This window comes from Netta rufina (assembly GCF_964035555.1).
Source record: "Netta rufina genome assembly, chromosome: 2".
NCBI classification, from domain to species: Eukaryota; Metazoa; Chordata; class Aves; order Anseriformes; family Anatidae; genus Netta; species Netta rufina.
Genome location: NC_140124.1, coordinates 18,615,280 through 18,628,557, shown reverse-complemented (window position 1 = coordinate 18,628,557; position 13,278 = coordinate 18,615,280). Strand labels below are relative to the sequence as shown.

General features: G+C 38.5%; 1 protein-coding gene across 12 annotated transcripts in view; it reads left to right on the top strand.

Annotated features, from left to right (window-relative positions):
• KIAA1217 overlaps positions 1-13,278 on the top strand; it is a 181,957-nt gene that overhangs the window by 17,765 nt on the left and 150,914 nt on the right. The window contains exon 1 of one of the 12 annotated variants that reach the window (XM_084282134.1): positions 11,437-11,455. The exons of the other annotated variants lie outside the window; for them this stretch is intronic. The gene's annotated coding sequence lies outside the window, so the exon portion shown is untranslated. Of the gene's footprint in view, positions 1-11,436; positions 11,456-13,278 lie in introns of those variants that run through there. 12 annotated transcript variants of the gene reach the window in all.

The following is a 13,278-nucleotide window of genomic DNA, read 5'->3' as shown; positions in this document are numbered from 1 at the left end:
TAGCTGTCAGATGCTCTTGAGGGAGAGATTGAAGGTCTACTGAAGAAAGACTTCCCTTGAATCACACATTAACATACAATTTGATTTCATCTCATGGTTTTAAAATTTGTCAGACACTTTCCAAAAACCAAGCTGCTTTCTTCTCTAATTATAGAGAGTGTTTATATGTAAGGTTTAATCTATTTATTGGAAGTCTTCCAGGACTCTGGAATAAGTGCTACTTTGTGGGCCTCTTCTGAACTGATGGGGTTAGCAAACAGTAGATATCTATGCTGAAGATACTTGGGCGGTGAAGATGAGTAAATTGTTTTTTTCCCCTCTCATCTCTTGCTTCTGCTGCCTTGTTTTGTGTTGAGATGTCTTTTTTCCTCATGCTGTGACAGCAGATATTGCTTTGTTTTGAAGAAACTCTGAACCCACAAGTTCAGTCTTGTTTTTGCATGTCTTCAACCCGTCTCAGAGCTATTTTTCCAAGAATACATGTAGTTCCACTTACAATGTGTTTGACAGATTTATTTGTGACTGTGTTATGTAGGTGAAGCCAATTTGAAATTTAGGAAAAGTTTAAATAATTTATAAAAGGAGAACCAAGAAAATAATAATAATTAAAAAAAAAAAGTTCACAAGTTCTCAAACTTGTGAGAAGCTTCTGCTGGATTGTTACTTTTTAAATGTACTTTTTTGAATTTCTCTCAATTCCTGTTAGCAATGTATTAGTAGAGAGAGAAAGGGTTAGGCTTTTTGTGATGTATCACAGCTATATGATTTTAGTTGTAAAAACTAGGGCAAACAGCTCTGAGTTGATATCAAAAAAATTTTCTGTTTTAGGTGATCATTCTCTGTGAAGACTGCTTTTCCTAAGGGCACATATAACCTTTCAGATTAGATTTACTTGCTGTGTAGCGTTTTAAACACACCAGACTAAACCAAATGCACAGTAAGACCTACAAAGGTATTGAGGCCGCCTGGCAAAACAAGGGCAGCTTAGATAATCATTCAGTAGCTTATTGTGGTGAGATAACATGGAATTTGAGGTATTTTCTACAGTAAAAGAATTTGTGTTCTTTTGTTCTGTACTCTGCTGCCACTTGTCAGACTACCATGGATACTGCCAAAATGTCTATGTTTTGTCATTGTCTTTCACCTTTTTTTTTTTTTTTTTTTTTTAATATAATTTTAGGATTGCACCATTAGCTTTTGAGAGTAGAATGGCTTTTCTAACTTCCTTTCTCTCAAAAAAAAAAAAAAAAAAAGTCAGACAAAAGTTATCAAGCCTTTTAAATGAGGTTTGTCTAGCCACTGCTACTTTGCTTTTGGCTTATCTTCCCTGTGGTTTGAAAACTTACTTGGATGTCTGGGTTCTGTGGTCCTTCAGAGGACTTTTAAAATGCAGTCATCATTTCAAAATGTTCACTTGGCCTTCAAATAGTTTCAGTGATGATAATCACATTTTACTTACCTCAGTGTGTCAAGGACCTGTGTTTGGAAATCTGAGTTTACATATTGTTTGACTGCTTATTTAACTAAAATGGCCAACCTGAGCTCATATTGATCTTTCTGCCAATTCACTAAATTACCTGCATTTATTTGATCAAATTCAGCAAAGCAGCTGAGGCTGGTGGCACTCTGTTACAATCAGAAGATTTAAGCCATTTTATTTGAAATCCAAGAGTAAGGGAAAGTTGAATAAGAGTTGTGAACCAAAGACAACTCTTGATTAGACATGGAAAATATTTTACCTTTTAAATCAAAGGCTGATGACTGGCGCAGGGGTAACAGCATATTGTGATAATGGTATCACAAACGTGGCTCAACAAAAACACAGTTTGTCTCTTACCTCACTAAACTGCCTTGGCTAACAAATACAGGAAGTATTTCCAGTTTTCTTGTTAACAACTGAGACAGGTAAGCAGTCATAGCCATAGCTCTGCTATTTGATCGTTTGAAAGCTGAGGCTCCAAGAAGCATTGCTGAGAACAAATCTGCCCAGCCCCACAGCACATGTGATACCTCTTATCTCTCCTGTCATTTTGTTCTTGTCTAAGATGAGGATCAGCCAGTTGTTTCTCATCTAAGCTCCTGTTTCAGACACACATTAGGCATGATGCTCAAATATCCTCCACAAGAGTGAAGTTAGTTGTCAGCAGTGTACTAAAGGCATTGTTTTTCCCCATTAACTTTCCTAAAAACAACTTGTAAGCATGTGACATGGTGGGTGGTGTGTAGTAACTAAGCTTTTCTTACTGGAAGGTCTCAATAAGTGGGAATGTGGAGACATCAAACTGACTTCACCTTCCCCAGTCAATATCTGGACTAATTGTTGTTTGCTGTAGATGATTTCAAATGCATCTGATTGAATTGTTAGTATGGGTGTTGTTTTTCAGTAGTATTTTTTGAGTGATAATATGTCTGTGATTTGCTTCTGGAAGTCCAAAATGCACTGATCAAAAGAAAAGTGATGCTGAGATCTAGAGACACTGGGGGAGTTGTGCTTCTTTTCCTCTGTTTTATCCAAAAAGACACAATCGAAACAAGTTAATAATTCATCATATTGGAAAAATTCTTAAATAAATATTGTAGTTTTAGCTCTGTTTAACTTGAAGGAGGGCAGCTACTATACCTTCACTTAAAAGAGAGAGATTCCTTCTTATCAGTACGGCTAGTTCTTTCCTGCCAGGTTGTGCTAGACAGAAAGGATATGGGATAAGATCACAGGCCATGTAACAGGGCTTTTCCCCCCATTTTTTGCAATTAGCAATCTGAGAGTCAACAGGACAAAACCTGTATTTGTTCCTCTGTTGCTGTTCTACTTCACAGGAAAACAGTTCAGTCTTAGTATAAGCAGTTTTATGCAATTTGAATTAATCCAACCATTAAGAACAAGCTCATTGTTTAAGGATTTGTAGATACTGTTTCATAGTCCAAAAAACTTTTTAGAGTTTTGCTCAGCACAGTATTAGATAAATAAAATGAAAGCAAACCATGGTGCATATTCTTCCTGCTATAGCTAAAATTTCTTTCATAGGGTAATACTTTGTCTTCCCTCCTGCACTAGGGGCTGCCACAAATCAATTTTAGAGTACAGTGACCTTTACAGAAAGACTAGGAGTAGCAAGTGCTTAGGGATCACTGTCTTTGATAGCTGGAGAAAGGAAATTATTTTAGCATCTGGGAAATTACCTGACGGATGAAATATAAAAAAGATAGATTCCTCCCAACCTCAATTTCTTGCAGTGCAGCCTGAGGTGTATTAGCCTCCAACATGTCTGGACCATTGGGATAGGTCATCTGACATTGTTTTAGTCCTGGAAAATTGCTGGTCAGTGATGTCAGTATAGATTCTACTCTTCCTTCTGGAAAACTGAAATTTGGAATGCACTTTTTTTCTGAAGACCCAGGCAGGGGAAGTCCAACATCTGTATTTTCCCCAGGAAGCCTTTAGGGAGAATGGTCAGGGTGCCTTGAGACTTGCTCCCCCTTGGGAATAGCAGGAAGAGAAGTAGGTGACATTTAATATTTGAAGACATCAGTGGAATGCTTCAAGAGTCAGTAATAGTGTTCTCATTCCTGGTTTGATGACTTGAATTTAACGAACTATTGTTGAGTTTGGTTACTAAAACGTATTTTATACTTTTAGGCAAATTTATGATGAAATAAGAGTTCATTTGGGAGGAGATAAATACAGCTAGAATTTAAAGTTTTCCTTAGAGAAGAATGTTAAATGTCACTTCTTGATACAGTAGTTGGGCATACATTAAAAGGCTGCTTTTATAAAAATGTTGCTTGTTACTGGGATCTGGACTTAGGTCAAGAAATTCATCCTGCTTAGGCTGCCAAACAATTGCGTTAAAAATCTTTTACCACAGAACTTTGACATGCCGTCCTGCCAGGTACATGGTAACTTGTTGCAAAATCAGTGTATTCCAACCCCAGACAGCATATTTTAATATGAGATTTTCTGTTGTTTCCTGAATATTTCATCATTAAAATACAGAAAAGAAAGGTTGGCAAGTAGTTCTGTAGTGATGTGAAAAGAAACTAATGTTAGAATGGTAATTTTACAAAGAAAACTTTGAATAAAAGGTACAGAGTTGAAAGATAAAGCCAGAGGAATTGAACTGTCAGAGCAAAGTAACCATCTTAGGAAATGTGTGCACATGTGTGTGTAGAGAGAGGTGTTTTCTGTGTGTGGCAGAAGCTGCTAGTGGTAGCTTAAAATCACACAGCTGCCTGTAGGATCACGGTTTGGTGATAAAGAGTAGAGCAAGTCAATAGACATGAGCACAGTGTGAAGACATGATGCATATAAAATAAGTGTTTTAATACACTGCAATACTACAAGGATCAAATTTCAAATGTAAGAGCTTAAAGATGATATTGAGTTGGAATTGAGAGAACTAACAGTGGCAGTACAGAGAGGTAATACGTACAAACCCACAGGACCAAATGGCTTAGTATGCTTTTAGAATCATAGAACCATTAGGGTTGGAAAAGACCTTCAAGATCATCTGGACCAACTATCAACCTACCACCAATGTCACCCACTAAACCATGTCCCTTAGCACCATATCCAGCCTCTCCTTGAACACCTCCAGGGACAGTGACTTTACCACCTCCCTGGCAACCCATCCCAACGCCTGTCTGCTCCTTCTGAGAAGAAATGTCTTCCCTGGTGCAACTTGAGGACATTTCCTCTAGTCCTGTCACTAGTTACCTGTGAGAAGAGGCTGACCCCACAGCTCCCCACAGCTTCCTTTCAGGTAGTTGTAGAGAGCAATAAGGTCTCCCCTGAGCCTCCACTTCTCCGGACTAAACAACCCCAGTTCCTTCAGCTGCTCCTCACAGGACTTGTGTTTCAGGCCCTTCACCAGCTTCGTAGCCCTTCTCTGGACAAAACTTAAAGCAGAATGACTTAATTGCATTTGAGTAAGTGTGAGACCATGTATCACAGCGAAGTCTAAGTGGAAAAGGACCTCTGGAGACCTTGTGTGGAAAGCAGGGCCTTATCCAGGGCCCTGTCAAGCTGAATCTTGAGGATTCCCAGTGAAGGGATTTAAAGATGTCATGAACTTCATCTTCACAAGGGTTCCTATTGTAAAGGGAGGTTATTTTCCGGGAAGACCATCATTAGGACTATGTATGTGCACTGTAACAAGAAGATACGCCATAGCTTTTAGCTCAACATTGTTGAAAGGATGTTGAACCATGGGAACATTGCAAAAGAAAGTCACCCAGAATGGTTTGAGATCTGATGAAGTTATTTCTCTCCAAGAAACACCTTTTTTTTTCCTTCATCTTTTGACCCTACGAAAATAGGGACGGTCCTCAATTAAGTGTTGTAAGTCTATTGAAACAAGAGATAGTACTGGTTTTATCTCAGCTCTCCAGAACAGCAGTGAAAATCATGAGAAAATCTAAAGGTTAGAGCTGGAGAGTTAGGCAGATTCAAATCAGGAGTAATGCACAACATTTTTCACAGTAGAAATGATTCATTATGCTGACAAATTATCAAGGGAAACAAGAAGTTCTTCATCTCGCTAAATCTTCAAACTATGACAGGTCGCTTTTCTAGCTGATATGCTTTAGTCAAACAAAAGTTACTGATGAATAGGGCTAAGTGGCAGAGATTTATTGGTTCCTCCTTGGCCTCAGTTATGCAACTGAGGCTCTTAACTATTCATGCAATTTTAATTTTTCAGGGACTGTTCATAAAGAATTGAGTTTGACCCAGCAGGTTTTGAATATAGCACTGTAACTACAATGAGCTGTTTGAGAAATAATAAATTGCCTTAGTTATTAGAAATGGAGGTTACTTGAAAATTTAGGATACAAATATGAGGTGTAAGTGAAATATTGCAAGAAAAATCACTACGGTCAGTAGAATTAGGGTAAATAGAATTTCCTATTTATAATTAAAATACTAGTATTTTAGTTTTAAAATACTAGTATTTTAGTTTTATCCCAGGCAGGGTACCAATATATAGCCATCATAAGCAGGCACAAGAAGGGCCTGAGTGGTCATTGCCTCAACAACTTCCCAGACTCACGATGCCCTTAATTCAGAAGAATTTTCTACTTTGACCAAAACTTTGAATTTATCCTTGAGTATTCCTTGGGAAAATTCTTGCCTGCATCAGTAAGAGTTCTGGCAAGATTAGGGATTTCAGGATCAGTCCACTCAGAAATTGTTACTTCAGGAGGTACCATTGAAGAGCCCCATTTCTTTGTGCACTGCAGCATACAAGTAATGGATCTGGCTACAGTAAATTCATGCAAGTAATGGGTCTGGCTACAGTAAATGTTTCTGAATATGGACAAAACTACAATGCACCTTAAATCAATCAAGAGAAAACCTACAACCAAATTATTCCAGGCCATGTTGGAATAAGGAAGGGAACAAAATCCCTTCACTGGAGCAATGTTCAGTCATGCATAAAAACGTACGTGGAATGGGGTATGGCACCCTGGTGACAGTTACCTGTTGGTGCTGCAGACCGAGAAGTGGGAGTCTAGAGGAGGAAGCTGATAGAGGTCAAAATGAGGTTTGAGGGGAAGAAAGAGAATGAAGTGGCATAGTCTGAGAATCACAGAATCATTAAGGTTGGAAAAGACCTCCAAGTTATCTGGTCCAACTGTCCTACTACCACCAACACTACCCACTAAACCACGACCTAAGTACCATATCCATGGACACAGCTTCTGTTAGGAATAGCGCCAGAACTGAGAAAAGGACAAATGCTGTGTTCACTACTGTAAGACAGAAAATCTCTAAGCAGAAAATAAACTTTGATATGTTCTTCTAATCATTGCAATATGTAGAAATAAAAAGGTGAGGGAAACAATGTATTGCTTAAGCAGTGTTTTAGGCTCGAGGCATAGCACAGATCTTGCTGAAAGGCATACACTGTTTTCAAATGGGTTAAATGAAGTCATTCTGGGCTGCAGAGGTCACTGCAGCAGAAGAGCTTTGTAACCCCAGGGACTGAGGTGAGTGCCGCAGAAAGCTGCTGGTGCAGAGGAGCCAAATTTTAGTAGCTGGAAAGGATGATGTACAGGAGGTCTGTAGGTCTCTGTCCTGTGTGTAGCCCAGCTTCAGATAGGTGTGAGAATCATCACTCCGCTGTGTGGATAGTTTGGTTTTGGGCTAATGGCTCCAGAGCCCATCTCAGCCATATCTGCTTGAAAACACTCCTAAAGGTGAATAAATAGTTTTCTTTTAAAACTTTACTGAAATCATCAGCAAAAGTTTTCTTTGCAATTTGTAATTTCCAACCATAGGAGGTAAGAGATAGTATTGTCAGTTATAAATTTGCTTGCCATCTCTGCTTGCTTTCTGTAATTGTAATGCCTCTCTTTCCTGCATTCTTAGATCTTGCTTTTGTTTTGAGTGGAATCAAATTTATAGTAAAAGCTAAGCATTTCCTCAAAAAACTTGTGTTCAGTCTATATGCTCTGTCCAGTCTAGGTAATTTGCATTCATAAACGTCAGGTTATTGCTTTAAACAGTAGCAAGCTTCGCTGTAACAAGCATAAAAGCTAGATTTTCCCTGTGGCCTGGTGATGGACTTTCCAAGTTTGTGTGTACCCCCACAGAGGTTTATAATCTCACTGTCAGCTGCATTGGCTCTGCAAATAAACAGAGGAGCTCATCTCCGGGCTTATCAGTCTTTTGCCGGAGCTTAAATGCAGGGAATGTGCATTTTTTTAATTTAAAAAAAAAAAATATATATATATATATTTTAATGAGAAATTAGAAAAATCATCTTCTTTTTTTTTTTCCCCCCCCTGAAATTTCAGCCCAAATAAATTAATTCAGGTAAGAATAAAAATCAATTTAAACGTTGTCGTAGACTCAGCATGCACCTTTTTAAACTCTCACTTATTTTGCCTTTTTTATATTTTGTTCTTTGTTTTAATTGCAGTTCATGGTATAGAAATCAGAATTTCTGAAATGCTGTCTTGGAATTTTCTTCTCAGCCAAAAATGGGAATACTGCAATACTTTGGAAGTGCATCTTTTCATGAGAAGTACCTACTTTAATATAGGAACTATCCACATTTGGACTATTTTCAGTTGAAAAACCAGCCACATTTAAAAAGATGAGTCAAAATCTAACGCTGTGAATCTGGGTTTCATTCACCAGCATAGTAAATACTTGGTTAAACTGAAGCTCTTCATTTTTGGCACCAAAATGTCATTCATTAAATCCCGTAAAAGGAAACTTTGAGTAGAAGTCTTCTGAAAAATAAAATTTATTTTCTGTTTTCAAAAGTTATGATCTAAAATGTTTTCTCATAGTGAGAATATGAGGTAATATATATACTATATATATACTGAGAATATTTCCCTATAACTTTCATTTCAACCAGTAGTTCCTCCCTTTTAAAGGAATGACTGTATTGTTATTAGAATAGAAGACCAAGGTACACGTCAGTTTCTATTAGAAGTGTTTTAATTCTCCGTCTGACGTGAAATAAGTAGTTTAAAGGAAAACAAAGCATCCAGAGAAAGTGCTAATGAGTCAAATATATAGTAGCTCTTTGTTAGAGTCATCTGCTGGGGCTGAATGTGACTTGGCACAAGCTCTAGAGCTTTGCTTACAACAACACACCTGTATGATGTGGGTGATGGAGTCAACCAATTAATTATTCAAAAGAAAACAAAAAAGTGAAATGCCACCTTACCATGTGTTACGGCGTCCTGGGTTTGTCTTTCTGTACTGTTCCTGGCCTCATTCCCTTTGGCATCTCCAGGTTGCATGCAGGGCTTTGTGGCTGCTGTGAGATGTGCTTCTGCTCTTGATGGTACATCCTGCCTGGCCTGGGTCATCAGCATTCTGCCCGCAAAATGACTCCTTTTCTCAGCCTGGAGTACTAGTGCTGTATAAACACTGTGAATAAAACAAAGCTTATGGAAGACCTTTAAAATTGCATGTTAATCAGCATGAGACAAAGTGACTGAGGCTCTAAAGCTCTTTCAAAAGCACATTGGTGTGGGAAACTGTTTTCTTCTTGTCCATCCCCATGATCTCACTACCTGCTCTCCACAGATATCCAGCCTGTGCTTTGTTCCACCACTTGGTGAAACCTCAGTTTTATCATCTCTGGTAGTCTTTGCACGTTCCTCCATGGTCTGAAGGGATCAAAGCTGAGCGTGGTGCACCCTTACTTTCCTTGGCTTTTGCATCGTCCTGCCATGGAGCACTGAAGTGAGGCTGACACTTGAATTTTTGAATTCCCAATATCTCTTTTCTGCATAGAAATGTTACTTTTAAATGACTTCCTTTATAAAATATCAAGGATTACTGCCTCCCCATGCAGTGGTGAGGCTGGAGGCCCCAGGGCTGGGAGGGAGGGCTTCAAGAGTGCAGATGAGCCTGTGGAGCTGGGCTGTTGGCCAAGCGAGGCCTTCGGTGTCCCTTGGCCGTCCCGTGCCAGCGGTGGCATGAACACAGCCAGGAGGTGAACCTTCCCCTAGGTCAATGGTCCTAGGGGAAGGCTTTCTCCCACGGCATATTTGTGGAAATCTCTTGTATTCAGGCTACAGGAGGACGGGAATTTGGCTCTTGTTTATGCTAAGGGAGCATATTTATGGCTGCTGCCAGTGAGGCACTTTGTACAGCAGACTGCTATTTGGATAATGAGGCACTGGGATGAGGAGAATTTCAGAGTTCATACCACTTTTAAAGTTCATGTAATGCTTTTAAATACTAAAAATGTGACTTGAAGGAATGTCTCTGTGCTGTCATGTCGCAAGAGTGAAACAATAGTGCATTTTACTTGGGACACTGAAAATATTTTCCTCTTTCTACTCAGATTGAAATATATTTTTAGCCACTTGCCTGGACATTCAGCAAGAGGCTGATGAACTGTTATGGACTTTTAGTGTTTAAGTTAAGTTAAGTGGTCCTGTTTGTACCTGGATGGAGAGACATTTATTTTACTGTGAGAAACAAATCTTAACATGTGCTTGCCTTTAATTTTCTTCACTGAAAGATGAGGAAACTCATCATCCTGAATCAAATTGGACATCAAAATGTCACTTCATGTCTTTAAAAAAAAGCCATGATGTGTTCCACCTGACATACAAGGGTATAGAGTTCTACTGAGGTCTGTGTTACAATATGCACTGTTTGTTTTTAACAAAAGCAGCTATCACTTTAGAAAAAAACACACAAATATTAAAATAATTTTTCTGCCTTGGTTTGCACTCTATGCGTATCCAAAAGTTAGTGGTGTGATATCCAAAAGCGATTCACGTGAATCACACAGAATTTAACATCAGAACACAGGGATTTTAATAACATTTTGATGTTCATTTTGTTCCTCGGCACAGTTTGAGCAGCTTTCACAACACCCGTGTGAGCAAAGCATCGCAGGTGGGATTTTGGCTCATTCCTCCAACAATGCAGATAAACTCCAGCTAGAAAGTAGGAATTTCTCCAGTGAAAAGAAGTTGCCAGGTGTTTTAGGGCAGATATGTCCAGCTCTACCCAATTATCTCACAGTGGTTCTGCAGGATGAGGTGGAGGGGTCATGGCCACGGCCCAGCGGTCCATGCTGCCAGAAGCTTCCTGGGGATTAAGCAGGAGCTTAGAAAGCCCCGGGGCTACTCGTGGTCATGCCAGGGATGTGACTAGTTCCAGGAAAAGGGTCTGTTATGGGAGCAGGGTGTTAGTCATCTCCCCACTCAGCTCCCTAAGTTCAGCCAGACTGTGTAAGTTTGGTTATGATAATTTTAATAATACTTGAAAAGCTCAGATATTGGTTCACTGAGGCAGAGGGGTTTCATTTGACAGGAACTCAAATAAAATCAGATGAGAATGGTGTAAAAACCGTGAAACTAACAGCTCTGAAAATGTCCTTCAGGATTTCTACTTAAAGTGGAAAAAAAAAGGAAAGGGTGATTTTGCTTCTTTATTAAAAAAACAGCAAACAAAGCAGATGGGAGACATCTTAGATTCATGTCTTCCTAATGTGGAGCACCAAAGGGTATTTTTTCCTGTTTTTCATTTTGAACATGGGGGTGGAGATAGATTAATGGGTTTTGGTTTAGCCTCCAGTTCTTACATGTCTTGCACTTGAAAATTGTGTTTTTCTCCTCCTTTATACCAGATGTTACACTCTGGAGAATAATTTCTTTGTATCTTCTAAGTTCACTGAACTGCCTTGTATTTTAATGATACTGGTTAGGAAATGTACCAGTTCATTTCCAATGATGTACCTAAGGCTGTTTATAGACTGCAGTATGGGATCCATCACAACTGAAATGGCTTAAGAAGATGAAACTTGATACTTTTGGACAGCTGTGTACTTGCACTGAGGAGGGACAATCAAAAGAGGAAGGATGACACTGATTTTTTACACGATGAGAAGTTTGGGAGCTTGCAGTTATTTAAACAATTCCTCAGGATTTGCCAGATCTGAATGATCCCTGGGTAGCAGGGCAGCACACAGTAAGTTCAGATGTTTGATGATTAAACTGGGTATATGGTAAGGTAATTTAGGTAATATTTGTGAGCTTTTTTTTTTTTTTTTTTCTTCTTTCTTTCTTTTGCAGGGAAAGCTCAGTGAAATGTGAATAATAACCCGATGGATTTCTTTTGTGTTCTCTTTGTGGACAGGGTGTAGCTCTAGACATTTCTCTGAAATTCTCAGTTCCATTTCCAAGTATTTCCAGCAAACTCAATGTGAGAGATAATTTACCGTTAGTCACTCCATTACACTTTTTCTTTTGTTTTGCATCATGTTTCCCTGCTTGCTTCTTTCACTTTCCTTTATGCACTCGTTAAGCCCTGAACAAGCTGCTTGAATAAGTTTGTCCCTTAAGATTTTCTGCCTTTAAGTCTCTCTCGCAGACTGGCACATTCCTCTGCAAGCCCTGTGTGTACCATGGCATCTTTGTGAACTAACATGCTGCAGCTGTACAGCTAGTTAGCACAAGCAATCTCACTAATTAATAGAGGCTCCCCTTAGGGAGCAGGATCTACAATTCAGCGCTCACCCTGAAGGAGTTATCTTGATGATGTGTGTCTTGAAAATTCCCACTGATTTTTATGGGAACCCAGAGTGACAAGCTCAGCTGTGGGAATCTACAATGTAGGTGTTCCAGGTGAGGGAAGATCAGTGGTTGTTTGAATTATGTTGTCTTTTTAAAAACGTTAGGTGGTAGAGTTAGCGCATTACCATCCTTTCCTTCTTTTTCTTAAAGTTTGAGCTGTGTGGGGAAGGGACCATCTAACTTCTTGTTTCCCCAGTGCTTAATGCATAGAGGATACTGTTAATTAATTAGAGTAATAACAATTTTTCGAACTTGGGGTCAAATCTGACCAAACCACAGGTGATATGATGCAACAGAAGGGCTGGAAAACTCAATGTAAAATTCAGAAGTGTAACAGCTTCCGTAACTAAGACAGGATCTTGTCCTATTTAATGAAAAATGCTCAGATACCCAAGGATCTTTTAGATAAATTAGTTTTCAAACAGCTGTGTCAATCATTACAAATCAAAAGTATAAAACACAGTGGAATGGGGTGTTTTCTTTCTATAGCAACACCATTATGGCAGTAGTTCAAAAACAAGTAGAAGGAAGAAACAAAATATGGTTGAGTAGTTCAAATACAAGGGTATATAAAATGTCACACAGGGCATAGAATTAAATAGTAGCTGGGCAGGATGCCAGGAAGACTTATGGTTTCAGTTCCGAAGTGCTTTTAGTTAGTTTTTTGGTGTTTGTTTTTTTTTTTTTTTCTTTTTTAATGAAAATACCATTTTTTCTCCTATAGTCTTTCCTTGAAGTGCCTCTCATGTAATTGTTTATTAGTAAACAGCTGCTTGGAATGGAAGATGATTACTTTATAGTCATGGTGTTTTCTGCTAGATGTGTTTGTTGATTGGGGACTGGTTGCATGTCTGTTCACTCCAATATATTCCAGATAAGAATATGTAAGTATGTTAAAATGGGCAAATAACTCACAGAAGAACTGTGCATAAAGACTAGGTAAAACATGATTACATACAGAACTTTTGACTTTTAGAAATACTTAAAATAACTCATTAAATTGTACTAGATATACATGCTTATGTGACTGCTTTAAAGTATATAGTATATATAATTGCTATCTATATATTATCCAGCTATATATATATATATATATATACACACAAAGATATAGATTATTACAGACATTTTCTGAGCTCTTCCTATGAGGTAGATGCTTGTGAAATAAGATATTTGTTTGATATTTAACCACAATAGTGTCAGAACTGCTGATGTTGT